The 25,620-nt window shown below is 39.6% G+C and overlaps 1 protein-coding gene across 2 annotated transcripts in view; it reads left to right on the top strand.

Annotated features, from left to right (window-relative positions):
* RPS6KL1 (ribosomal protein S6 kinase like 1) overlaps nt 1-25,620 on the top strand; it is a 491,164-nt gene that overhangs the window by 11,973 nt on the left and 453,571 nt on the right. For both annotated transcript variants that reach the window (XM_044064031.1, XM_044064032.1), the window contains exon 2: nt 20,780-20,850. The gene's annotated coding sequence lies outside the window, so the exon portion shown is untranslated. The remainder of the gene's footprint in view (nt 1-20,779; nt 20,851-25,620) is intronic.

Consider the following 25,620-nt stretch of genomic DNA (forward strand, 5'->3'; position numbering starts at 1 on the left):
GACCACAGGGAGGACATGCAGACTCCACACAGAAGGTACCCCAGCCCAGGATCGAACCAGAGAACCTCTTGCTGTGAGGCGACAAAGCTAACCACTGCACCACCGTGGCCTCACTTAATGTCTTCTTACTCTTGAAACTAGAAAAATCTGCAAACAAGTAAGCAAGAAACTGCTTATACCGAAAGAACATAGCTGTCTTCAGACAGCCCACTTAAAACTTTAAATACCTTCTTCTCAAAAAAGCTCTCAGTAATTTTTTTTTGTTCAATCCTCTGTGGAGTGATGTTTACATTTTAGACAGAAAGTCAATCATTGTTAGATCAACTACTTTCCATTTTGATAGAAGGTTATGCTTCCATAAATAAATACATGTTTGTTTGTGTGTGCTTATGTGAAGTACATGTATATCTATATAGATATAGATATGCACACACACGCACACACGCACACACACACACATGCTCAAACGCACAAACGCACACACACACACACACACACACACACACACACACACACACGGCACTTTTTATGTGAAATACTATATTATTTTCTTTAGGAAAATAAAAACACAGAACCCATGTAAACATGTAAACAATCAAAATATAGAGCTTGATTTTGATGTATAATATAGTACATTGCACATACACTGTCACCGTGCCTTGATAACTGGTAGAATCCATAATAATAAAATTCCTGGGGTTAAAATTTAACCAAATGGTCCATAAGTCAGACACTCTCATCTGGAAACCTCAAACATATCTTAGGAATTGTTGACTTCCTTGTGTATAAAACAGACTTATGGCTTACTAGATTTTGTAAGCAGTTTGTTGCGTGATATAACTGCCTGGGGCCAAAACTTGGGAATCTCATCAAGGTTGCAATGGAAGAAGAATAATTGTGAGATGTTCATTGGTTCAGAGAAGAGTGAACAATTAAAAAAAATCCTTCCTCAAAAGTATGTATCAGGATATGATAAGATTGTGGAAAACCCCAGCAAGCATGGGAAAAGAACCACTTCCGCTTACTGAAATCCTTCTGTCAAGTCATGCAGTGACTAAATGATTCATCAACCTGCTTTCGCTATTTCCAGATGGCGACAGGCTGCTACATCAGTTGTCAGCACCTCTCCCGATTCATTGCTGCTTTCCTACTTTTTCAGCAGTCATGCCTGACTGTCACAGGTCTATTCTCATGCAATCCATCCATCTCTTGGCTGGATGTACTTGTTTCTTCTTCCCTTCTTCCTGTATTTCCCAAATCTTCTTATCATATCATCTTCTGCTTCCTTGCACATGTGCCCAAACCACCTTAATCTGCTCTCTATGACCTTCTCTGCAAAAGGAGCTACCTGGGCTTCTGGTCTGATGTTCTCATTTCTTCATCTGTCCCACAGTATTCATCCTACCACCCATCCAGGCACTTCATCTCCATCACCTCTAGCTTCCTCAACTGCTCTGCTTTCACCGTTCAGGTTTCTGTGCCATACAGAAGCACTGAAAACACCACCATTTTGTATACTTTTCTTTTCAGCTTCTTTTGAGTTCTTTGGTTACATGTTACTCCTGCAATTTTGTACCAATTGGCTGTAGAACCTATGATTCTTGCTTTGACCTCCTCTTTCAGATTTCCTTTCTCTTCGACCACACTTCACAGTTACATAAAGCTGTTTAACATCTCCCGCTATTTCCCTTCTCTCTCATTTTAAAACTTGTTTTGATTTCCATGATTTTCTGCCATGACCTTTGCCTTGTCTAGACTCATTTTTATTCCATGTGCCATAAATTTTATATTCCATTCCCTTATCATTAGCTGAAGTTTGTGTTCAGAGTCTGCTTATAATGTCACATTGTCTGCAAACAGCAGCTTTGGCCCCTTCTAATCTGTGCTTATGTAGTCTATTACTAGTATAAACAGGTAAGGACTAGGAACTGAGCCCTGATGCACACCCACTGCCAGTGGGAGCTCCTCTGTGAGACTGAATACTGTTAGTACTTGAGTCATTGAATTCTTTACATAGCTTGCATTAATTCTACTAATGTTTCTGGGACTTTGAACCACTGCAGGACTGCCCAAATCAGCTTTCTTGGGACATTGTAGTATGCTTTCTCCAAGTCTAGGATTGCTCATTTGGCCTTTTTCCTCATCTCTAACTTCTTCTCGGCTATCTGTCTCACTGTAAACATCCAATCTGACTCTGAACTGCTCATCTCCCATCTTACTGACCTGACTAACATGGAGATGTTTATGAATGTTGTGTTAAAACACAATTTCATGTTCTTTGAAGGGGATTTTTCCCCTGCCTTACCCCCATTCCCACCCACCCCTAGCTCATTTCCTTTATACCTAACCTTACCACACCCACAAATAACCCCCATCCCTCAGCCAATCATGCAAACAAACACCACCACCCCTCCCCCTCCTTTGCTCTCACATTACACAATCTATACATAGTACCTCCCCACTCATAAAGTTGCTACAGTCCATCCTACCAATATACTATCAGGACTCTTACACATTCCACAGGGTTATCTCTATACACTCCTACCACTTCTAACAAACCAAACATATACTCCCATCAAATAATTCTAGCACTAGCATTCACCATCACAGCCCATCTAACCTCATCCTACTTCAACAAGATTACAATCGCCAACATAAGTGACCCCACCTCAACTTCACCTCCAACATTCAGTAACTACTCCTTACTCATCTCACCCTCACTCTTTAACCACAGAACCTATGACCTACATCCCTACAAACTCTTCCATTATCAAAGCAAATCTAGCGTAGCCATACAATGTGACTTAGCCTTCTCCAAATACCTACAAACCGTAATAAACATTGCCTCTCACCTGCTATGCAGTGGTGATATCCACCCCAACCCAGGGCCAATAACAAGTCCAAAAAATCACCCAAATCAGCCTAGAACCAATACAAGCCCCTACTTAAGAAAACATCTGATATTCTAATAATAAATCATAATATAAGAAGCATCCTTAACAAAATCACTGTGCTCCATGCAACCATAGCATTATAGTTACCTGACATCATCTTCCTCAGAGAAACATGGCTCAAACCTCACATTAAAAATGAAGAAATACCTCCCCCTGGCTATAGCATACTATGAAAAGACCATACAGCTAAAAGAGGAGGTGGAGTTGCTCTCCTATATCAGAACAACATCAATGTTGAACTATTTAACATAGAAATCCCTGCATTTAATAATGCAAAAATCCTACTTGCTAAGGTAAGACTAAATACACAAAAACAGCTAAATATCTTAAGATCATATATCCCTCCAGGAGATATTATCAAAACCCTAGAATCACTTCTCCACTGGGCATCAGAAACCCTTCCCCATGAAACCATTATACTACGCGACTTCAATATTGATTGCACCTCACTTAACTCACCCCACCCCTTAAATCATATATGCAGATTCTCACAGCTTATACAAACCCCTACTAGGGTAGACAAAAGTGCAAAAAAAGAATAAATACTAGACTGGATTCTCACCAATTGCCCATCTTCCACTCATAATGTCTGTACACTACCCGACACTCTAAGCGATCACCTCTCAACCTTCTGCATCAGAGACCAAACTAAACTCACAAGAACTAGCTCTCTTAAACACATCAGATACACTAAAACCTTCAGGGCTGATGACCTTAATACAGCCCTTAAACACTCTAACTGGTTCTCCCCTTTTAACACTTCCTTTAGATGAAGCAGTTGACTATTTCAACACCATCTTCTTAGGCATTCTCAAACAACTTACTCCACCAAGACAGATCCACACTAAAACCATCTATGCCCCATGGCTTACCAAGAGCACTAGGCAACTTATGAAACAAAGAGACAAAGCATGGGACACTTGGCACAAAAATAAAACTACTCCTAATAAGTAAACATTCTTAAAACTGAGAAACAGTGTAAAAAAAAAACAACTCAGAACAGACAAACAAAAATACTATAGTGAAATTCAAACTAAGCACAATACCAACCCACAAAAGTTCTGGGCCACTATAAACAGTATTCTCCAACCAGGTAAATTACCCATTCCTCATCCAAGCATAGACACCATCTCTAAGAACACAGACACCCAATTCAATGAGTTCTTTACTAACTCTATACTAAAGCTGTCAACAGACCCACTCTCCTCAACCCCCACTATACTATATAACCCATCAAATAACGCCAACTTCTTCACCCTTCAACCTGTACCAACTTGCACCATCTATAGACACCTAACCAAACTTAAACCCACCACCTTAGCAGTAAACAAACTACCTGCCAAATTCCTCAAAATAACCGCCAACGCCATTTCCTACCCAATCTCTACAATCATTAACAGATCAGTCTCAGAACAAAGGGTGCCACTTCTCTGGAAAATATCCTACATTATACCAGTACACAAAAGTGGCACGTCCACTGACCTAACAAACTACCACCCTATAGTTATACTTTTCCCACTAGCTAAAATACTGGAAAAATGTATCCACACCTAGATCCTAACACATCTCCTCTCCAACAATATTCTTGCTGAAACTCAACATGGATTCTGCCCCAACGATAGCACTATCACTGCACTCATCCATTTTATTAACCTAGTAAATATACAATGCAACAATGGCCAACTAGTGTCTGCAGTTTTCCTTGACTTATCAAAGGTGTTTGATACAGTCTCCCATGCAAAATTTCTAACACCACTCTCAGAATTAAAACTAACTATCCCCATTGTATTATTGTTTCAAGATCATCTCTCCCAACACCAACAAGCTGTTCAGTGGAAAAAATCCTTTTCCCCCTACTTCCTGTAAAACTAAGAGTACCCCAAGTATCAATCCTAGGACCCCTACTTTTCACTGTATTTACAAATAATCTTCACAAAGCCACCCCTCTAGCAAACCTGGTTCAATATGCTGATGACACCACCTTAATCTGTTCTGCCCCACCCTCCAACAACTTCACATCAAGACCTAAGAAGCCTTTGCATCCATAATACTAAATCCCAAAAAGACCCAATTTATGCTCTTCCATCCTTCCAAAGCAGCAGTACCTACCCCCCGTTCTCTATTTCTGCATCAGATAATACCCCTATCTCCCCTGTCACACAAACCAAATTAATAGGGTTCATTATTGACAGTAATATGAAATTTGACAAACACATAGCTCATAAAATAACCAAAGTCAACAAAAAACTAGGTACTCTTTACAGATGTAAAAACATCCTAGCAAAAGTAAAGATACCCTAGCTCATACGCATTTTCCCTCTACCTTACTGTATGCTTCTCCTGTCCTAATTAATCTAAATGAGTGATTTAAGCATGTTATCAGTAGGCTGCAACAAAATAGCACAATTCGCCACAAACTCCTCCTATGGCACCAACCACTGTCAAGCCCTAAAACAGCTTTCCTGGCTGGAACTCCCAAAAACCTTAGCTTTAAACCAACTTCTAGCTCACCAAAGACTGTAACAACCTGACAAAACTCCAGCCTTACAAGGCCTGATCATTCTCTACTCCAATAACTGAGAACTTAGATCCACTAACAAGGCACTAATCGCAATCTCCAAAAGCCATTACAGCTCTGGTGACTCCCTGTATGCTAGCAACATTGCCAAGACTTGGAACTCCCGACCACTACAAATCAGGGTTGTCAGAAAAATATGTATTAGTGTATGTATTAGTAATATGCTCAGTGCATTTAAGGCTTGAAAAGGGTTAACACATTTATTCTATTTCACACTGTATAAAATCTGTACGAATTGCAGAAGCTTTCTAACCTTGTATTGTCATGAAATATGCACAGCTATTGCTTATGCTTTGAAAATTTACAGGAAAGCAGATAAGTTCTGCTTGTGTCAGGAAAATAATGAATAGAACAATATTAATGTTATGAGACTTAGACAAGGAGTTCCGCTTGTGCTGTGAGAAAATACACAGCTGCAGAAGCTATAGATAATCAGAACAAAGACTGCTTGAAAATATGAACTGCAATCAGCATTTGCTTGTGCCTAAGTTAGAGAAGTATCTTGAAATGTAACACATGTATTAGAACTACACAATAGAAGCTTGTAACGGGCTAGGGCCCACCAAGGCCAGGTTGTTTTTCTCAAAATGTTTTTCATAAATCCAGTTGTGTCAGCAGAAAATCTGAGTAACATCTGCTGTAGAACAATGCTGAAAGTTGTGTTTGATTACGTCAGCCATAGAAGGCAATGTCTTGTAGAACAGTATAAGAATAGCATACTTCCTGTTAGTAGTTAGGCAAAATCCTGCATTTGCATGTTTTTGTCTCCTTACAGCAAGTTATTAAATGTACCTTAACTGAACCTTACGTGTATTGGTCTTTGAAGTTTTTTTCTTTGACAGATTGGTCCTTTGGACCGGAAATCCTCACTTTGCCTCGGATCAGACAGGCCAGGTGGCTTGAAAATGTACGGGGAAGAAACCACATCGGTTCTTCTTATTTGAAAAGCCCTCCGACTGAATTGTCATACAAAAGAGGCCAGACACTTTCTGATCTGTGACTGAAGGACAGGTTTTTGTTTTGTCAGGACTGTATTTTTACAAGTCGGGGACAGAAAAGATTACTGTCTTGTCATAGATCAGGGAAACAGAGCAGGTAGGCAGTCATTCTGAAGAGACTATAACAAAATCCGTGGTACCACATTAAAAATAAGGAGTTACATAACGATTAAAAGGTTAGAACAAAATGGGTAATAATTGCACAAAAAGACCCCAAAATCCGCTGTTAACCGAAGATGCGAAATACATGCAGTCACAGCATGCTGATAATATTAAATACTACTCAAAATGGGTTAATAAGTATGAATTTGACGGTAAATTAGAAAAATCCTCACTTGTTAAACTTGTCAAACAGCTTAAAACCAATTCCAGAGGTCTGGTAAAAAAGCAGCGCCAATTAGGAATTCCTCAGGCACACAGGTGGATTGAGGAAGTAAACCGTAGGGAGCAAAAAAGCAATAATTCAAAAGCAATGTTTTTAGATAAGGAGGACAATAACTTAGTAAAAGCATCGGCCCCTCCGCCTCCCTTACCAGAATATGAAGCAAGTGAACAAGTTAGTCCACCCCCGTGATATCCTGCTGTTACCGTAAATAGAGACACTACAAAAGCAAAACCGTTTATTAGAGATCCCATCGAGACCAGGTCTCGAACGCGGGCAGGTAATTCAAAAGGGGACATTGAATTATATCCAATGGGTAGAAATTCACGATCTATGAGTGAAGAAGAAATATGCCCACTCATAGAAGTGCCTAATCCTCAGGCAGGGCAAGAAGGTCAGGACCCAACTATTCTAGTGTATAGACCCTGGACTCCGGAGGACATCCTGAAAGCCACTGAGGGAATTCCCCATCCAAAGGTTAATTTTAGAAAGTTCTTAGAAGATTTACAAGGAATGAGGCTGAGTTATAATTTAAATGGAGAAGAGGTAGAAAAAGTAGTCAGACAAATTGTTGGACCAGATTGGCACGTAATTAGTGGCAACTGGAATCCCCGTGACGCTGCGCTCAGGCCCTTCCCACATAGCAGCGCAGAGCTAGACAACAGAGTGAAAGGTCTTACAGACCGAATCTCTGAGAAATGGAAGCCTAGGGCAGACTTGACTTGCATTAATCAATGCATCCAACAAGAAGGTGAAACTATTGACAGATATTATGTCAGACTGTTAGAATGTTTTAATAACCATTGTGGAATGCAGGTTCCTGAAGATCAGACACAAGATTCCCCATATGAGCAGCAGTTAAAGAATGCATTTTTGAAAGGCAGCATTGCACTCATAAGCAGTTTTATTACAAAGCACATGGTAGATCATCGTACAAGGAGGTTACAGTCACTACTTGAATATGCTAGGCATGCCGAAAGGCATCTTAATAGCAAAAAGAAAAAGAAAGCCCAAGTATTTTTTGTAGAAGATGGAGCAGAAGTTTATGTAGTACAGTCTAGGAAAAAGGGCAAGAAAAATGCCCAGGGAAACAAACAATCTGATCAGCGATCAGAGGACTTTGAAGGGTGAAAGAAAAGGGGTGAATGTTTTAAATGCAGTAAAAAGGGACACTTGGCAAGGGATTGCAAGTAAAACAAGAGGGCAACCACGGAGGAAGACAAGGAGGGTGAGGACTGACTATATGATAGTCAAGAATCACTAGAAGGGGATAGCAGAGAAAGGACAAATGAGAATGTGATAGAGGGAGTAGAGGATGTGACAGAAGAAATAGAGGAAGTGCAGGAAGTTACGGATAATGAAGAAAATGAAATATTGGATTTAGCTTTATTGAGCTTAGAGCTCTATTTAGCAGACACAAAACCAGAAGTTACACTCCTGGTAGAAGAGAGGGAAGTCAAATTCTTGTGTGACTCAGGGGCTTCACGGACCCTGATACATCCCTCCAAACTGCCAGAAAATTCAGAGTCACCTGATTACATACTAGTGAAAGTAGCTAATGGACAGCTGTATCGGGAGCCCCTCTCCCATAATATTGTAATAATTGATCCTGTTTCAGGATTGACCCAGAAAAGAAAAATTGTTGTTTCTGCAAAATGCCCAGTAAACCTCTTGGGCAGAGACCTTATGCAGCTATTTGGTATAGCAGTAGTTCCAACTATGCAGGGTATGGAAGCACAGCGGCAAATTGATACCTTTGCAGTGCAGTCGGAGGGTGAAATGTTTTATTGGTACAGCCAGGACTTGGTTACGACTGGTCCGTTGGCAGTGACCGAAGAGTTGATGAATGTAGCCATCAGCAAGTTCCCCTCCCTTGACACTGATAAACAACATTTGTTGCACTGTACTCTGTATTATTGTAATACACCAGGACCTGATAAGGAATATGAGCAAGAATTGTTTAGAAATCGTGCAAACAGATTGATATTACGTAATCTGTACTGGGACATGGAAGGGAACAGTGTAGCCAGCTGTTCATTGCCCCAGGAGTTCTTTGCACTCTATAAATCTAATCGATTACCACATGTTAGCTTAACTAAGGACAAGAACTTAAAATGGGTAGACCTAGGAGAAAAAGTCACGAGATGGGAGAAGCAGACAGAGTTAGAACTGTCAGAACAAGGAATACAAAGGCAGAAGTTGAATTGGATAACTCAGACCCACCCAGCCGTGCACTTGCAGTCTAGCAAGGACAGCTGATTAGCACTCCTATTAAAGGAGGAAGCGAATGCCTTACAGAATATACCAGAAACTCTTTGGTCAACAGGAAAGTCAGATGTAGGACTTATTCGTACAGCGGGACCAGTTACTCTCATGCCAGTCAGCATTTAGACCACAGAAAAGACAGTATCCCTTAAGAAAAGATGCAGAGGTAGGAATCAAACCTATTATAGCAGCTTTAGTTAAAGAAGGGGTGCTGGTGGAATCTCCTGATTCACCATGTAACACACCCTTATTTCCTGTTAAGAAAGCGAATGGAGAGTGGCGTATGGTCCAAGATTTACAAGCTGTAAATGACACAGTAATACCAAGGGCACCTACGGTGCCAGACCCACACACTCTGTTGAATGATTTAAAACCTCAACAGAAATATTTTTCTGTGGTAGATATCAGCAATGCGTTCTTTTCGATACCGATACACCCTGACAGCCAGTATTGGTTTGCATTCACATTTCAGGAGAAAAGGTATACATATACAGGACTACCACAGGGATATTGTGAAAGTCCGACAATATTCTCACAAGAAATAGGTTCATAGGTTCATACTAGGCTATCTGCCCTAGGGCATTTATAAGCCTAGCCAGAGTGTGTGTGTGGCTTTCACCACCCCTTAGGATGAGAATACTATACCCATTAGTTTGCTGTGCCTCTGTCCAGCAGTGATACAGAGATGATTACCGGGGTAAACCTACGATCTCCCATCCACTCGTCAAGATTTCTCTTGAACAGAGTCAGTGAGGGGCTCTGCCTCACATGGACTGGGATTCTGTTCCATAGTGTAGGGAGTCTCTGGGTGATTAATCTGTACCTCCAGCACGTCCTATTTATATCCGTGTTGAGGTTTAAATCTCTTGCTCTCATGGCTCTGGTGGATTTGGATTTTTTGAGGTGGAGCATGTCCATTAATTCCGGGTTGGACATGGCCTTGTATGTCAGGCACAGATCACCTCTGAGCAGACGGTATGTGACTGAATAGAGCTGGAGTTTCTTCAGTCGGGCATCGTATGACATATGCATATACATTTACAGACATGTTCATATACATGTGTAGATATTTTAATTTGATATTTTAATTTGTTTTTATTGGTACACACTGATAATTATATATACTTTTTTATATATGTCTTTTTATATATACATGTTCTGTCATAATTGCTTGGTTTGAAGCGTTTTTAAATATAGGGCTGATCAACAATACAAGTGTCCTTAATTATATATTTATATTAATTGTATTAATTATATAATGATGAATTTCAATCAAGCTGCAATGTATTATGGTATATAATGAGATGCACTACTTTGTTTTTTAAGGTCTGATGAAGCGTTATATTGACGTGAAAGCGCTTACCTCTCAACATTTTTGTATGTTCGTGTTTTTTCTCATTAAATGACAGTTCTTTGGAAATCTGGTGGACATTTATTTACAGCCGGTTGCATCCTCTACTTTTGGATTATATACTTGTTTTGGTACTGAGGGTGCTTTACTTGGCAGGCATCATTTTTGTTATATATCGTATGACATATGTTTGAGCCCCTTTATCCTTTTGGTGAGGAACTTTTGGGGTCTTTCCAACTGCTGCAGGTGTCAGGTAAGGTACATTCCGAATGGGGCGTTGTACTCAATCATTGGTCTGATAAGTGAAGAGTACAGGGGTACAATGACCTCTCCTGATCTGGATGTGAATCCCTTCATGATCAGGTGGGCAATGTAGAAGGTCTTCCTAACCACTTTGGCAATGTGAGTGTCAAAAGAGAGGTTACTGTCAACTTGGGTCCCCAGGTCCCTGATAACTTCTTCCTTGTTTAATGGATTACCACCTATGTGGTAATTAAGGTTACCTTGTTTTTCCCAAAGGGTATGACTATACATTTTTGGCATTTAGCTTAAGGCCATGGCTCTGGCACCAGTTATCCATTTCTATGAGACCTCTCTGGAGGATGTCTGTGTCTGATGGAGTGTCAATTATGGTGCCCAGTTTGCAGTCATCTGCAAATTTTGTCAGCCACAATCCCCTATGTTTGCCTGCACTTCAGAAAAATAAATGCCGAACAAGAGGGGCCCAGGACTGAGCCCTGTGGGACACCGCCGTGACCGGCTTAGAGTCTGACATGGCACCAGCAACTCTAACCCTGTGTGTTCTGTCCTTGAGCCAGTTTGCAACCCATCTTGTGACATATGGGTTTACATCTAAGCTGGTGAGCTTTTCTATGATGCCCGAGTGGGGTATTGTGTCGACGCTTTGCTAGGTCAAGGTAGGCTGTGTGAACTGCCTTACCCTCATCAATGGCCTTAGTGACTGTTTCGAAAAAGTCGACCAAGTTCAAGAGGCAGGATCTGCCCTTAACAAAGCCAAATTGGATAGGATCCAGTGTCTGTAGGTCCCCAATGTCTTTATTTATGAGTTCCATTATGATCCTCTCCATAGCTTTGCAGACAAGGCTCGTCAAGCTTATGGGCGGTAATTTCAGGGTCCGTAGAAGCACCGCCTTTGTGGAGTGGGACCACAGTTGCCGTCGCCATTCTTTGAGTGCGTATCCTGTAGTAAGGCTAAGATTAAACAGCAGCCTTATGTGTGGGTTTAGTTCCTCATTGAGTTAGGTAGCACACAGCTGGGGACACCATCCGGTCCCATTGATGCTGTGTTTTTGCTTTAGAGAGAGCAGCTCTCACCTGGGCATCTGAGATGTTTGGGAGGCTAGACTCTGGTGGGATAGATATTTCTCCTTTTGGGGAGGGAGGGAGAAATTTGCACTGAACCTGTCTGCCAGTATGTTGGCAATGTCTGTGGGTTCAGTGATTTTTTTATCATTTTGGACTAATTCTGAGCATATCTGGGAGTTTCCACCCAGGTTTCTAACATAGCTAAAGAAGGCTTTATGATTGTCTTTTGTGTCATTAGCAATTTTTCTCTCAAAGTTGGCCTTGGATGATTTTATGAGTGATCGTAGTTTTTTGCTAGTATTGATCAGAGATGCCTTCCCTTTTAGGGATTTTGCTCTGTCATGTAGTAGCTTTCTCCTCTTGTTGTAGAGTTTGTTTATGGCTGGGGTCCACCAGACCGGGCGCCTGCCTTTGGTGGAAAGGGTCTTGATTTTATTAGGGATTGCTTGATCCATACATTCCTGGAGGTGCTCGTAGAAGGCATTTGTAAGGGATTCAGCAGCGTGGGTTGTGGTTTCCACTGGCTCGGGGGCCTTGAAGGATACCACTCCAGTCTTAAGAAGTGTGAAGTTTGCTTTTGAGAAGTTCTTCACTGTGGTCTTTTTTGCTGGGGGTGGGGCGGGATGTGGATCTCCAGTGAGATTAATTTATGGTCTGATCTCACCAATGAGGGTAACTTGTAAATGACAAGTAACTTGGCGGGATTTACCCCACCAAGAGGCAGTCAGATTTTACTTTATGTTGATGATATCCTGCTGGCGGCCCCCACTTAGCAAGATTGCAAAGAAGATACCATAGCGCTATTACAATTTTTAGCCGCTGAGGGACATAAAGTAAACAAAAATAAACTCCAGCTTTGGAGAAAACAAGTTAAATACCTAGGATATGTAATATCCAAAGAGGGTAGTAAATTAAATGAGGACAGAAAAGTAGCGATTTTACAAGCACCAAAACCCACTACCAAAAAGGAAATGATGTCCTTCCTGGGTACGACTAATTTTTGCCGGAGCTGGATTCCAAACTACACCTTGGAATCTGCACCGCTGACTAACCTGACATATAAAAAGCCTATGGCAGCACAGGATTTGTTACAATGGACACCAGAAGCAGAATCTGCTTTCTGCAAACTGAAACAATTAATAGCGTCCTCATTAGTTTTGGGCTTACCAAACTATCATAAACGTTTTTTCCAAACTGTAGATTGTAAGCAAGGTTATACGACATCAGTGTTAATACAGCAGCATGGGGACAAGCAACATCCTATTGCTTATTATTCATCACAACTAGACCCAGTGGCACGGTCTTTACCCCACTGTATACAAGCAGTAGTTGCAGCTGCAATGGCAGTACAGGCTTCGGCTTCAGTAGTTTTGTTCCACCCCCTCACATTGAGAGTGCCTCATGCAGTCACAATTATTTTACTGCAAGAAAAGGTAGCATATCTTTCCCCTGCTAGGCATCTTTTCTGTATGACTATATTGTTGAGCCAACCTCACATGACAATTGAATGATGCACGACTTTGAACCCTTCTACCTTGCTCCCAACCCCTGCAGATGGCACACCGCACAGCTGCCTGCAGGAGATTGAACAAAAGACACTGCCTAGAAAAGATCTTTCGGATGTCCCCTTGGATGATGCCGAGGTGACATACTATGTGGATGGCTCGTGCAAAAGGGGTCCTGCAGGACAGAACCTAGTAGGATATGCAGTAGTTTCTGATACTGAAATTATAGAAGCGAAACCCTTACCACACAATTTATCTGCACAAGCAGCAGAATTGATTGCCTTGACACGGGCATGTACCTTAGCAAAGGGTAAATGTGTGAACATTTTTACTGACAGCCAGTATGCTTTTTCTGCTGTACATGTTTTTGCGCAACAGTGGAAAAATCGAGGAATGATAACATCTACTGGCAAACCAATCAATCATGCACAGTTTATTTTAGATCTTTTAGAATCTATTCAGTTACCTCAGAAAGTAGCTATTTGTAAATGCGCAGCTCATACCAAGCAACAGGATAGGATTTCAAAAGGTAATGTGAGAGCTGATACAGCTGCAAAGCAGGCAGCTTCAGAAGTATTTCTTTTGAATGAGGAATTACAACCCTCTGAGATTTTAGACTTAGAAATGCTAAAGACAATGCAGACACTTACTACGTAGGCTGAAAAACGAAGATGGGTAAAACGAGGAGCAATTCTCAAAAAGGGGCTGTACATCTCTAAAGAAGGGAAGCCGATATTACCATCTAATTTGCTTAGATATGCAGCTTTGTTGAACCATGGAAAATGCCATGTCTCAACAGGGGGGATGGTACAGCTGGTGAACCAAGTGTTCACGACATATGGATTCTTAAACTACTCTAAAAAATTTTGTTTAATGTGCCACGTTTGTAACAGACATCATGCACAAGGGGCATTAAAGCCCAAGCAAGGGAGTTTCCCTACACCACTGTATCCGTTTCATACTATCTGTATGGATTTCATAGAATTGAACAAATGTGAAAATAAGAAATATTGTCTTGTCATTGTAGATATGTTTTCCAGATGGGTGGAAGCCTTTCCAACTAAAAATCCAGATGCGGCTACCGTAGCAAAAATTCTCGTTAAAGAAATCATCCCTAGATTCGGCATTCCGGAAAGGATCTACAGTGACAACGGTACACACTTTGTGAACCAAACCATACAACGGTTAAGTAAACATTTTGGTATTTCTTTAAAAAATCATTGTGCATATGACCCACAATCTGCAGGGTTAGTAGAGAGGCATAATGGGATTTTAAAGAGTAAGCTAAGGAAGTTAATAGAAGAAACACAGAGAAATTGGGTGTACTGTCTGCCCCTGGCACTGTTGAGCATGAGAACTGTTCCGAATGCAAAAGGATTGACTCCTTTTGAAAAACTATTTGGAAGGGCTTATTATATACCTCAGTGGAAACCTCTCATGCCCACAGACCAGGAAGCTGACTGTACACTTGCAGAGTACATGAGGAATTTGTTGAATTCTAAACACCTGTTGCAGTCAAATTCTGTTTCAGATAAAGAACAAACCAGACCATCAGAAGTGGTAGTGGCACCAGGTACCTGGATCTGGGTGAAGACAATAAAGAAGAAGAATTGGACGTCACCAAAGTGGGATGGTCCATATCAAGTGCTTCTGTCAACACCCACTGCAGTCAAGATCGCAGAGCATGCCTCGTGGATCCACCTGACGCACTGCAAACTAGTTAAGAACTTTGAACTGGATAAAAATCTTGTCACATGTCAAAAGCAAAAATGATAGAATCGAGAAAAAACGGGAATGCAGAACAACCATTTCCTCAGAAGTATTGCATAATCATCCTGTACTAGTGACAATAATCTTTTTGTTGTGGCCATTCCTTTTTCCAGCCACACAAACTGAACTGAATAAACGTGAAGCGTTACTCATAAACTGGCACCCAAACTTCAACACTTGCCAGGCAATTAAATATGTGTATGCTGAGACTTTCAATGTTTCAAATTGCTGGATTTGCACAGCTTTGCCGACAGCATACGGGGGGTTATTAATGTCTGCAGTCCCCCTAGGGGTCAACGAGACCTGGGAAAACTTGATTTATGATATCTCAACCATTACATCACAAGATAAAATAGCATTGCACTTGTCTGTTCCACAAAAGGGAACTGTGTGTTTTTATAAAAATGATACTGTTCAGGTGGGTTGGAGCAATTGCAATGTGACTGTTCCTTATAAAAGTTACACTAAAGCTAACAATGCAGGTTCTTATTGTAATACAAAATATTATTCATTTCTTGAATTGATGCACAAAACAATTGATGAAGTAAAACATAATTCTGTTCTTTATAAACAACTGTCTATAATTGATAGAAAAATGTTTCATGCAGGGCAAGTGTATATTCATAGCAAAGTTACTACTAAAGTAGACGACTGTTATTTTGTATGTGGCAGAAAGGCATACAAGTGGTTACCTGAGAATTGGTCCGGCAGTTGTTTTTCGGGCTACCTGGTTCCGGCCATATGACACACTGCAGTTTTACCTCGAGGAAAAATTCGGAATGTCCGAGAGGTCATCAAGAAACCTGTTAAGAAACCTGAAAATCCAGTGGGGCAAATCGATGCGCACTGGAAAAACCATCATTCTATAGGCGATAAACTGACACACATGGACTTGAGTGACAGTGTTATATTGTGGACAGGCATATCACCAGCATATGGAGCAATGAAATCGATCTGGGAGCTGAGAAAACTGTCTAAACATCTCGAAGTAATGAGCAATGCAACTTTTTCCACTCTTGAATTGGTGACTGATGAACTGAATGCCATGAGAACTGTAGTGCTTCAAAACCGCATGGCTCTCAACTTCAACCTAGCAGCGAGAGGTGGTACTTGCACTTTAATCCAGGAGGAGTGCTGTTCGTATATTCCTGACCATAAACACGAGATAGACAATCACCTTGAGGTAATTCAGCAAGTGTCTGACATGACCAAACCCACTGATGGACTTTTTCCAGAAATGATTTGGGGGGTGGGGTACCATCCTAATGAACATCCTGATTGCCATTTGTGTAGGAATGCTCCTATTGGGAGTATGTGTTTGCTGTGGCATCCCCTGCATGAAAAGACTGATTAAAGACCTTATAGACATGTCAGTTTCTGAAACCTAATATCAAAGTGCTGAGTTTGAAGAACTATTGAAAAACTGAAATGCTTTCATAAGTTTAAACTGAATGACTCTCTTAACTGCAAATCCTGAGTAGGAAGAGGTTAGGAGAAGAAAAAAACTGTTTATGCTTATTTTGAAAGTAGAATAAAAGTATTAAAAGGGGGGAAATGTCAGAAAAATATTTATTAGTGTATGTGTTAGTAATATGCTTAGTGCATTTAAGGCTCGAAAAGGGTTAACACATTTATTCTATTTCACACTGCATAAAATCTGTATGAATTGCAGAAGCTTTCTAACCTTGTATTGTCATGAAATATGCGCAGCTATTGCTTATGCTTTGGAAATTTACAGGAAAGCAGATAAGTTCTGCTTGTGTCAGGAAAATAATGAATAGAACAATATTAATGTTATGAGACTTAGACAAGGAGTTCCACTTGTGCTGTGAGAAAATACACATCTGCAGAAGCTATAGATAATCAGAACAAAGACTGCTTGAAAATATGAACTGCAATCAGCATTTGCTTGTGCCTAAGTTAGAGAAGTACCTTGAAATGTAACACATGTATTAGAACTACACAATAGAAGCTTGTAACGGGCTAGGGCCCACCAAGGCCAGGTTGTTTTTCTCAAAATGTTTTTCATAAATCCAGTTGTGTCAGCAGAAAATCTGAGTAACATCTGCTGTAGAACAATACTGAAAGTTGTGTTTGATTACGTCAGCCATAGAAGGCAATGTCTTGTAGAAAGAACAGTATAAGAACAGCATACTTCCTGTTAGTAGTTAGGCAAAATCCTGCATTTGCATGTTTTTGTCTCATTGCAGCAAGTTATTAAATGTACCTTAACTGAACCTTACGTGTATTGGTCTTTGAAGTTTTTTCCTTTGACAAGGGTACAGCCTAATAAAACCATCAACAAAAAAAAAGCTTATTTCCCACGTAAATAACTCCTGGACATGCAACTGCCTAGCACCTGGCTGACATAGTGTAACTCCTTTCCCCTACCTACTATCCAGCTTCTTTAAAACTCCCACAAATGCACTATATATTATCACATGTTACTTGTAACTGCCTAGCACTTGGCTGACATATTCTAACTCCTTTCCCCGACCCACTATCCAACCTCTTTAAAACTCCCACAGATGCACTATATATTACCACGTTACTTGTAACTGCCCAGAACCTGGCTGACATTCTAACTCCTTCCCCCTACCCACTATCCAACCTCATCTTTAAAACTCCCACAATGCACTATATATTACCACACATTACTTGCAACTGCCTAGCACCTGGCTCACATATTCTAACTCCTTTCCCTACCCACTATCCAACCTCCTCTCTAAAACTCCCACAGATGCACTATATATTATCACACGTTACTTGTAAATGCCTAGCACCTGGCTGACATATTCTAACTCCTTTCCCCTACCCACTATCCAACATCTTTAAAACTCCCACAGATGCACTATATATGATCACACATTACTTGTAACAGCCTAGCACATGGCTGACATTTTCTAACTCCTTTCCCCTACCCTCTATCCAACCTCTTTAAAACTCCCATAGATGCACAATATATTATCACACATTACTTGTAACTGCCTATCACCTGGCTGATATATTCTAACTCCTTTCCCCTACCCACTATCCAAACTCCCTTTAAACCTCCCACAGATGCACTATGTATTATCACTCGTTACTTGTAACTGCCTAGCACCTGGCTGACATATTGTAACTCCTTTCCCCTACCCACAATCCAACCTCCTCTTTAAAACTCCCACAGATGCACTATGCATTATCACATGTTACTTGTAACTGTGTAGCACCTGGCTGACATATTGCAACTCCTTTCCCCTACCCACAATCCAACCTCCTTTTTAAAACTCCCACAGATGCACTATGTATTATCACTCGTTACTTGTAACTGCCTAGCACCTGGCTGACATATTCTAACTACTTTCCCCTACCCACTATCCAACCTCTTTAAAAGACCCACAGATGCACTATATATTATCACACATTATACAACAACACCCCCATTAAAATTCCAAAATGTGCAGGCTGATTGGTCAGCATGCACATTGTAATTCAGAGTTATAGTAATGGAAAAAGGTCCGGTCGCCCAGACTTTTTCCATTAGTATAACTCTTTTTACGGCAATGGAGAACTCAAGATCTCCGTTGCTTTTTACACACTGTCTCACTATGTTAAATGAGTTTAACATAGCGAGACAGCTTTAAAAAAAGTAACGGATATCTTCCTATCTCCGTTGCTTTTTTTAAGGTGTCTCGCTATGTTACATGGGTTTAACATAGCGAGACAGCTTTAAAAAAAGCAATGGAGATTCTCCGTTGCTTTTTTAAAGCTGTCTCACTATGTTAAACTCCTTTAACATGGCAAGACAGTGTGTAAAAAGCAACGGAGATCTTGCTTTCTCCATTGCTTCTGCCCACAGCTCTGATGTACTGCGTAAGCATACGCATGCGCAGTACATCAGAACTGCCGCAGAATACCAGACAGCTGTGGAAGGGTAGCAAGGAGGCATTATACAATGCCATTATTTAAGAAAAGTAATTATTTTTTTCTTAAATAATGTCATTGTATAATAGCAATAACCCACTTCTGGGTGTGGGTAATGCTGGATTTACCCACGGTTGTCTTTAAATATTTCCACCAGTTTTTTGAAGTTTACATATAAGTGCTTACAGGAAAGTATGTATTTTTTAGATGTCAGTTTGTACAAAGACAAAGCTCAGAGTTTATACCATTCCACATTTTATAGAAAGCCTACAGTTTCCAACAGCTATCTGGCTTGGACAACCCTTTCTTTCAGAAGAAGGGCATTGTTAAAGGCCAGTTGATAAGGATTTTGAGAATGGTTTCTGAAAATAGTGTATTTGAAAAAGAAATCCAGAAATGACAACAAATGTTTATAGCAAGGGGTTACCCAAGTAAAATAATACATGAATGTAAACAATTAGTTTACTCCAAGAGAAACTCCGAATACCAGCCTATTTTTGTAGACAAGTCCTTTTCATTAAGGAATAAAATCAATGCAGTTGAGAACCTTCGTAAAGCCTTTATATGCATTTTCACAAATGAAGCTAGGCACATTAGAGATATATTATCAAAAGATTGGAAGAGAATTTTCTCAGAAGACATTTTAGTTAAGTTGGGATTTGAACCTAAAATTATTTTCAGAAAATGTGTAAACATTAACACAGTTTAGAGTTGTTGCCTGGAACAAGAGATGTCACTAAATGAAAAATGCATAAATGCAGTAGGTGTAAACAGTATTATTTTATTTTAGACACAAAGACTACTTTTGTTAAAAACTGCCATAGAAGTATCATCTGCCCAGACAAGTTTGACTGCAATACTATGGCAGTCGTTTATTTAAGTCAATGCATCTCTTTTGATGTATTTTACATAGGAAAAACTTAGCATCAATTTAAAAAGTGGATTTATGAGCATTGCCTTGATATAAAGAAACGCAACACTAGCAGTGCTTTGTATAAGCACTATAAACTATTCAAAAAATGTAAAAGTTTGTATTTTTTATTTTAGAAAAAAATACTATTTCAGAGCAAGGCAGACCATGAAAAGTGTTTAAAGTTTTTATGGCAGTTATATTCATGGTTTTATGAATAAATGGTTTACAGTTCACAGTTCATCTGAGTTCTTGCTGTATTCCATCTTTGACAGAGGTGTATTTTTGGTCATTGTCATTGGTTCGCCTGTAGGCATTCCTTGGAGTGGCTTCAGTTACTTGCTTTTGCTTCAGTGACTATAATTCATTTTTTCTCTCTCTTTGGTAAGAAATGCAAGGCAGAAAATGCCAGCATATATTTTCTGTGTTTCCACCTACTGTCATATATGCATTTATACCCAAGTTAGATTTATCTGTTTTATTTTTTTAGTTAGGAAGTACATGCTGGCCAGGTCCATATACAGTGGACCTTAAACTACACTTTGAAAAATGTAAAGGGCAATCATAGGATCATAGGAAGCTACTAGGCTATTGGCCCTGAGGCCCTTACAAGCCTAACCAAGGATTTAGCCCATGTTCCGACATGTCAGCATCCTATGCCACTGTCCAGCAGGGACATAGGTGGAATTCTAGGGGTGTATTTTCTATTCCCCATCCAGTTATCCAGGTTGTGCTTAAAAAGGTTTAATGAGGTACTCTGTTGTTGTTTTTTTTTGTTAAAATATTTTGCTAATATTATATATTAATATATACTTTTGTTCATTTATTTGACAGATGGGAATAAGTGGCTGGCTGGGTACAGACTGAAGAATGTTGCTGCAATATAGAGCAGAAACCATGCTGAGGTAAACTTGCTTAGCATTTACATTTTGAGAATCCATAATTATATTTATTCATTTTATATCAGTTCCTTTTTCTTGTAATGAAGTGTTTCTTAATAGCTTTTCATCTGCTACTCTGAAAAGTTAGCTTGAATGCAGACTTCTCTGACTTAAATGTGCCACAGCTGGCTGTGTTGTTAAGACTGTGCCTTCACAATCAAAGTGTTCATATGCCAAGAGCTTTTATTCAAAAGAAAAACCTCCCTGCTGCGATGCACTCATTATCTTTAACTATTAGGATGGGCTGTCCTTGGCTTTTGGCTTTATGTTTTAGCTGTGTGAACAGTTTGTTGTTTTCTTGAGAGACCTGCTAGAAAATGCTGCTATGCAAGTAAATCTATTTTCTGTGTCTGGAGATGGGTGTTGCATGCATATACGTATTATTACTATTGGTTTCTTTGTCACAAAAATAATGTGTGTGTGTGTGTGTGTGTGTGTGTGTGTGTGTGTGTGTGTGTGTGTGTGTGTGTGTGTGTCTGTCTATGTGTGTGTGTGTCTGTGTTGGGAGAGAGATTGCAATGGGTTCAGCACAGTATTCTGACAGCAGCTAAGATGCATTCCTGGTCATTTATGTATTTATTCATTCATTTCATCTTAATCAAACATCTGACATGTACTCTTACTGGCTGTGTAATTCACAGTCATGTATGTGTGTGTGTGTGTGTGTGTGTGTGTGTGTGTGTGTGTGTGTGTGTGTGTGTGTGTGTGTGTGTGTGTGTGGGTGTATGTGTGTGAAGGTCTATATATACACATGTGGAGGGACAGAATGCATTACTGCCATCAATTGTTATTTTTATTTTATTACAACCTCATATCAGATAAGTACAAGTCAACAAATGTGGCCTTAATTGCTGGGTACAGGGTCTTTCTGTGAATGAAGATAAGTGACGTTACTGTCATTTGCTACAGTTAAGAAGTTATTATTCTGGTTTACAGATCTCCTGTGCAATTGTGTGAAGCTAACTGGTATACTTTACTGTGGCTGTTTTTTTTAACACAAGCAGGTATCTGAAGTGCGAACAGTCAGTTAAGTGGTTACAATGGTATTGAGCCCATGTCAGTGAAAATGAGTACTTGTGTGGGACAAAGGTTACAATGTATATAAAAGCAGCAAAGTCACTCTACTTTCTATCGCAGTGAAGCATTAGCATTGTACTTAATATGTGGCTGTCTGTGGCAGTCTGTGGCAGTCTGGGCAGGATGTGTGTGAAAGCAAATGATCACTGGCACATTAGCGCAGAAAGTAGCATTGTCATTTCACACTGCTTGTTCTTTGGTGGAGTTTTGTCATTTCACAGTGCTTGTTCTTTGGTTGAGTTTTGTCATTTCACAGTGCTTGTTCTTTGGTTGAGTTTTGTCATTTCACACTGCTTGTTCTTTGGTTGAGTTTTGTCATTTCACACTGCTTGCTCTTTGGTTGAGTTTTGTCATGTCACACTGCTTGTTCTTTGGTTGAGTTCTGTCATTTCACACTGCTTGTTCTTTGAGTTTTGTCATTTCACACTGCTTGTTCTTTGGTTGAGTTTTGTCATTTCACACTGCTTGTTCTGTGCTTGAGTTTTGTCATTTCACACAGCTTGTTCTGTGCTTGAGTTTTGTCATTTCACACTGCTTGTTCTTTGGTTGAGTTTTGCCATTTCACACTGCTTATTCTTTGGTTGAGTTTTGTCATTTCACACTGCTTATTCTTTTGTTGAGTTTTGTCATTTCACACTGCTTGTTCTTTGGTTGAATTTTGGCATTTCACACTGCTTGTTCTTTGGTTGAGTTTTGTCATTTCACACTGCTTGTTCTTTGGTTGAGTTTTGTCATTTCACACAGCTTGTTCTTTGGTTGAGTTTTGTCATTTCACACTGCTTGTTCTTTGGTTGAGTTTTGTCATTTCACACTGCTTGTTCTTTGGTTGAGTTTTGTCATTTCACACTGCTTGTTCTTTGGTTGAGTTTTGTCATTTCACACTGCTTGTTCTTTGAGTTTTGTAATTTCACACTGCTTGTTCTTTGGTTGAGTTTTGTCATTTCACACTGCTTGTTCTTTGGTTGAGTTTTGTCATTTCACACTGCTTGTTCTTTGGTTGAGTTTTGTCATTTCACACTGCTTGTTCTTTGGATTTTGTCATTTCACACTGCTTGTTCTTTGGTTGAGTTTTGTCATTTCACACTGCTTGTTGTTTGGTTGAGTTTTGTCATTTCACACTGCTTGTTTGGTTGAGTTTTGTCATTTCACACTGCTTGTTCTTTGGTTGAGTTTTGTCATTTCACACTGCTTGTTCTTTGGTTGAATTTTGTCATTTCACACTGCTTGTTTTTTGGTTGAGTTTTGTCATTTCACACTGCTTGTTCTTTGGTTGAGTTTTGTCATTTCTCACTGCTTGTTCTTTGGTTGAGTTTTGTCATTTCACAGTGCTTGTTCTTTGGTTGAGTTTTGTCATTTCACACTGCTTGTTCTTTGGTTGAATTTTGACATTTCACACTGCTTGTTCTTTGGTTGAGTTTTTGAATGTGATCATTTTTGTGTAGAATCAGTGTGTATTCCATACCTCTGTGTAGAGGCATTATTCAGGTTCTCTGGTTTCTTCACTAGACCTTCAGATGTATAATGTGTGCCTTTGACCATTTGTTCTTTTGTTTTCATCCCAGTGTAACACCAGAAGGGTACCCAAAATGTAACTCTTTGGGGGGAGGAGTAGGGAGGCTGGTGCTATTACCAGATTACATTTACATACCCTTATAAACATGTGTGTTATGAATTTATTTTGAACTAGTATTTTTGTCAGCTTTGAATATTAATCTTTGGTCACAGATTCTGTTCTTCTCAAAATAAAAATAACATTGAATTTCTTACTTTACTCAAGTGTTTTGTTCAGGACATCACTGGATCAAAACGTTAGAAAAAAAAAAGCTCTAAGATATACTTCAGAACTTGCAGAACCCTAAAATTTGTGTGTGTAGGCAGCTGCCCTGATCTAAAACAGTTACGTCTGTCACACTTATTATTACAGTGCAGTTCGGGCAAATTAGGGTGTGTTAAAAAGATGTAGGAAAAGGCAGAAAGTACAAGAAAGTGTCAAAAAATAGGAAAGGAGTAAGATATCTGGATGGTGTGGGGCAAAGATGGGGAAAAGAGGGAAGGAGAGCATCACAATGGACTGCAGGGAGGACCAGTGTGCATTGGGGGCCCAAGAATTTCTTTCTGTATAGCTCCATTTCACCTAAGGCTGGACCTGTTGTCTGCAGGAAGACCACTTAGACCTATGTATTCAGCAAAGTGGCTAGAATTAGTGGATGCTATGGCTTTCTATGGGCACAAGTGATTGGCCCCACATGTTGCTACATCACAGGTAATGATCACTGACATCATAATACAGCCTCATCCTATTGCAATTAGCCCCTCCCACTCCATTCCTTCCTGTAGCACCCCCTGGTTTTGACATCACCAGCTATCACTGGAATTATGAGTGGTGACCCATAAGGCTGTGTACAGATGTTACTTCTGTTTAGACTTTTTCTTAAATTAATATGTGGGAAATGGGCCATAAATATGCTGATTGTTTCAGACAGGGTATCTATAGTACTTCAGTTTGAAAATACCAAAGTTTTGCTAATCTGTCCACAAAAAATATAGATTTAGTGCAGTAAGAATGATCTCGCTTATATCAATAAATGCATCATCATATAATTACTGGTGGTTGACATGATGTTTCAGGTGATTACTTTATAGACACAAGGCACAGGGTTTGATTCTCACCTTTGAAGAAAATGAGCTAGGCTTAAAATGACTTACAAGGGCAGTTAGCCTATTACTTACCTATGGATCTTAATTACAATTATAAATGAAATGGCCAAATCATAAGATTAACAGCATCATTAAAGATCTGTGATAATGGTACACAACAAACTAAAGTTTGGCCAATGTGCTTCAAGCCGAGTCAGAAAGGCATGTTCTGTACTCCATGTAATTTAAGAGGCACGTCTTGTAATATTGGGGAGATCAGTGTAGGACTTTATACCTCATTAATCTGAGGCATTATGGGATATAACACTTCAGTCTGGAGCCTTCAAAAAACTACCTAAAATTTTAAAAGAGATAGTCATTTCCTTATTAAAAATGATGGCATTGTTCTAAAAGGCTTCGAGAGCTGTCATTATATTCTGTTTCTTGTAGATTACTTTGATGTGACTTCTGCCTTGTTTGTAAGACAATATCTGATCCTGTTCTACTCAAACATGTACACCTGAAGGTTTACTCTTATCATCTAACCCTAATAAAACTTTACTATTCAGGCAGAATAAATTAATGTACTGGCATCAGATGCTGCAGGATAATAAAGTTACAAACCTAGATTTTTTAATTCAAGAATTTGATTTGGATGAAACTTGTTGGTTAGAGATCCAGGCTTTCAGACAATATCTCTCTCTAATAAACTAGATTTAATAACACGATAACTAAAGAATATGTCCCAATACTGATAGATTACATGATACCAAATCTACAGCAGAAGGTTTCAGATAAAGGCAAGCTTTCTCACATAAACAAAATTATTAGAGATGAAACCTTCAACTGTCTAGAAAATGACTGGAACTACTTCAATTCCATAAATACAGAACCTCCAGAACAACAAGATAAATGTCATGTACTGCAATCGGCTTCTAAAACAACTTCCTCAATCAAATGGAAACTTTATGCCTGGAAATTCTTACACAGGTCATTCTACACCCCTCTAATAATGAGCAA

Source organism: Protopterus annectens, chromosome 2.part2 (genome assembly GCF_019279795.1).
Source record: "Protopterus annectens isolate FY-2018-M chromosome 2.part2, PAN1.0, whole genome shotgun sequence".
Classification (NCBI taxonomy): domain Eukaryota; kingdom Metazoa; phylum Chordata; order Ceratodontiformes; family Protopteridae; genus Protopterus; species Protopterus annectens.